Below are 3,883 nucleotides of genomic sequence, written 5' to 3' on the forward strand. Positions count from 1 at the left end.
AAAACTAAGTTCAAAATGTCAAGAAACAGCTATCAATAATTACCATCAATGTCAATGGACTAAATGCACTCCAATCAAAAGACATATTGTGGCAGGTTAGATAACAAAATAAGAGCTTACAGTATGCTGCATAGAAAAGACCCACTTTAGGGTCAAGGACACACAAAGATTGACAATGAGAGGATAGAAAATGATATTTCTTGCAAATGGAAATGACGAGAAAGCAGGAGTAGCAATACTGATTTCAGACAAAATAGAGTTTAAAACAAAGGCCATAAAGAAAGATAAAGTAGGAAACATTATAATGATTAAAGGAGCAATAAAGATGAGAATATTACACTCTCTAACATATACTCACCTGATATAGGAACACCTAAATACATAAAGCAAATACTAACAGCCATAAAAAATACATTGATGGAAACACAATCACAGTAGGAGACTTTAACACCCCATTAACATCATTGGACAGATCTTCTAGACAGAAAATCAATAAGGCAAAGGAGATGCTAAATGACACAATAAAACAGCTGGACTTGGCTGATAATTTTAGATATTACATCCCCTCAAAAGAGAATATATATTCTTTTCAAGGGTGCATGGAACATTCTCTTGGATAGACCACATACTCAGGCACAAAACTTCCGTCAACAAATGTAAGGGGACAGACATTATTTCAAATATCTTTTCTGACCATGGTATCATGAAATTAGAAATCAATGACAGAAAAACAAATGAGAAAAAATGACTGTATGGAGACTAAACAACATGCTACTAAAATACCAATGAGTCAAAGATGAAATCAAGGAAGAAACTTAAAAAAATACTTTGAAACACAACCACACAAAATCTATGGGATGCAGCAAAAGCAGTCCTAAGAGGGCACTTCCTCAAAAAACAAAAACAATCTCAAGTAAATGCCTAACCTACCGTCTAAATGAGCAAGAAAAGGAAGAACAAACAAAACCTAAAGTCAGCAAGTGGACAGAATTAATAAAAATCAGGAAGGAAATAAATAAAATAGAGTTTAAAAGAACAATGGAAAACATCAATCAATCCAAAAGCTGATTTTATGAAAGAGTAAATTAAAAAAATCAACAAATCACTGGACAGTCTTACCCAGAAAAGAACAGAGGAGAAATAATTAAACAAAATTTTAAAAATGAAGAAATTACAACCAACACAAGAGAAAGAAAGAGAGAAAGAGAGAAAGAGAGAAAGAAAGAAAGAAAGAAAGAAAGAAAGAAAGAAAGAAAGAAAGAAAGAAAGAAAGAAAGAAAGAAAGAGAGAGAGAGAAAGAAAAAGAAAGAGGGAGGGAGGAAGGAAGGAAGGAAGGAAGATACTATGGACAACTATATGGCAACAAATTTTACTACCTAGAAGAAATGGACAAGTTTCTATAAACAGACAGCTCACCAAAACTGAATCAAGAGGAACAGACCAATCACTAGATGTGAAATAGAATCAACAATGAAAACTTTCAGCAAACAAAAGTCTAGGACTAGATGGCTTCACTGGGGAATATTATCAAACATACAAAGAAGAATGTATACCAACTTTTCTCAAACTCTTTCCAAATACTGAAGAGGCCGGAATACTCCAAAACTCCTTCTATGAACTCACCATCACCCTGATACAAAACCCAGACAAAGAAACTACCAAGAAAGAAAATTACAAGCCAGTATCATTGATGGACAGAGATACAGAAAGCTTCAAAAAAAAATTAGCAAACAGAGTCCAACAGCACACAGGAAAGATCACACAGTAAGGTCAAGGTGGTTTCATCCAAGGGACACAATGATGGTTCAACATACAAAATCAACGTGGTACACTACATCAGCAAGACAGGACAAAAATCACACGATTATCTCAATAGATGCAGTAAAAGCATTTGATAAAATTCAGCATCTATACATGATAAAAGCTCTTATCAACATGAGTACTGATGGAATATAACTTAAAAGAATAAAATCTAATTATGACAAACCCACTGCTGACATACTACTCAATGGTGAAAAACTGAAAGCCTTCCAGTAAAATCTGGAGCATGACAAGGATGCCCATTCTCACCACTTCTATTCAACATAGTATTGGATGTCCTGGCCACAGTAATCAGGCAAGAAAAAGAAATAAAAGGGATCTAATCTGAGAGAGAAGAGCTCAAATTATCACTATATAAGGATGCCATGATACTGTACACAGAAAATCATAAAGGCTTCACACAAAAATTTTTAAAGCTAATAAAACAATCCAGCAAGGTAACATGATACAGGATTAACACACACAGAGCGGAAGCGCGAGCGGGAGGGGCCGCGGTCGCAGTTTCCCCGCTGCCGCTGCCGCCGCCAGGGCTCGCCCGGGGCCGTCTGAGCCCACGCCTCGCGGCCCCCGAGCCCCCCCGCGGCGGCCGTGCTCCCGGCCTCTGAGGGCCGCCGCGTCCCGGCGGCGCGCGCGGGCTGGGGGCGGCCCGGGAGCGGCTGCCCAGGCTCCGCGCTTCCCTCATCGCCGCGGCCGGCGCTGGGCCGGGAGGATGCGCGGCGCCGGGCTCTGGAGCACGGAGGGGTTTCTGTACAAGTGGACCATCTCACAGGTTGGCAGCCTCGTTGGTTTGTTTTAGATGGAATCCTGTCCTGCTCTGATTCACCAACTGATGTTTGCAAAGGGAGCAAAGGAAGTACGAAGATGGCAGTTTGTGAAATTCAAGTCCATTCAGCAGACAACACAGGAATGGAATCATCCTTCCCGGAGAGCAGCATCTCTATATGAAGGCAGTAAGTGCAGCCGAAAGACAAAGGTGGCTGCTTGCTCTGGGAAGCTCCAAAGCCTGTTTGACTGATACTAGGACTGAAAAAGAAAAATAAATGAGTGAAACCAGTGAATCTCTGAAAACCAAAATGTCTAAACTTCACCTCTCCTGTGACTTCCTAATGCAAGTTCACACAATCCAAGAATTTGTTCACCATGATGAGAATTGTTCATCTCCCAGCATAGAGAACATGAATGAAGCCTCTTCTCTACTTAGTGCCACATGTAATACATTGATCACAATGCTTGAGGAATGTGTGAAGATAGCAAGCACCAAGTTTAAACCTGAGATGTTTCAGCTGTCTCATCAGGATCCCTTAGTTTCTCCTGTGTCACCTTCTCCTGTTCAAATGATGAAGCATTCTGTCAGCCACCTTGGTTTTTGCAGTTCAGAGAGGAGTGGCCACTCTATAAAAGAACCAGTGCCTACACTTCGACTCTCCCAGTGATGTCGAAGAACCTACCCAGATACAGACTCTTGTAATGATGTTCCTCTTGAAGACCCAGATAGACCTGTTCACTGTTCAGGAAATACACTTAATGGAGATTTGGCATCAGCAACCATTCCTGAAGAAAACAGATTTATGGCCAGAAAAAAAAAAATCTGAATCGGAAGATCCTCTTCCATCCTCATCCTGAGGAAACAGAAGTGTCCAACTTCCTCTAGGCATTGCTAGGCAAAAGCTGCTGTAATTAAACTATATTATGGGGAGTAGTATTTTCCTTCGGATTTCTCAGGACTTTATGCAATATTGTAAAACAAACAAACAAAACAACCCACATACCTCTGAAGTGTATTTTATCTTTATATAGTTTATTTGCAAGAGTATATTCCTAATAACTCCACAGTATGAATGTGCATCTTTTTTTTTTAAAACAAATGATGGTGTAACATTTTAACATCCATAAGGACAAATGTAGATGTTTTTCTAAAAAACTGTGAGGGACTGACAGTTTAGTCAGTGTGTATTGTAGCTTATAACATGAAATCTTATAAACCTAAGGTTTCAGTTTGACAGAAGTGTGATATACGTAACGTGTGCCATGGACCAAACGGTCACTTTACCCCAGCTGAAAA

General features: G+C 39.6%; 1 pseudogene; it reads left to right on the forward strand.

Annotated features, from left to right (window-relative positions):
- The first annotated feature begins 2,762 nt into the window (after nucleotides 1-2,762).
- LOC102537059 (pleckstrin homology domain-containing family A member 3 pseudogene) lies at nucleotides 2,763-3,444 on the forward strand (annotated as a pseudogene).
- The last annotated feature ends 439 nt before the right edge of the window (nucleotides 3,445-3,883 follow it).

Source organism: Vicugna pacos, chromosome 11, assembly GCF_048564905.1.
Source record: "Vicugna pacos chromosome 11, VicPac4, whole genome shotgun sequence".
NCBI classification, from domain to species: domain Eukaryota; kingdom Metazoa; phylum Chordata; class Mammalia; order Artiodactyla; family Camelidae; genus Vicugna; species Vicugna pacos.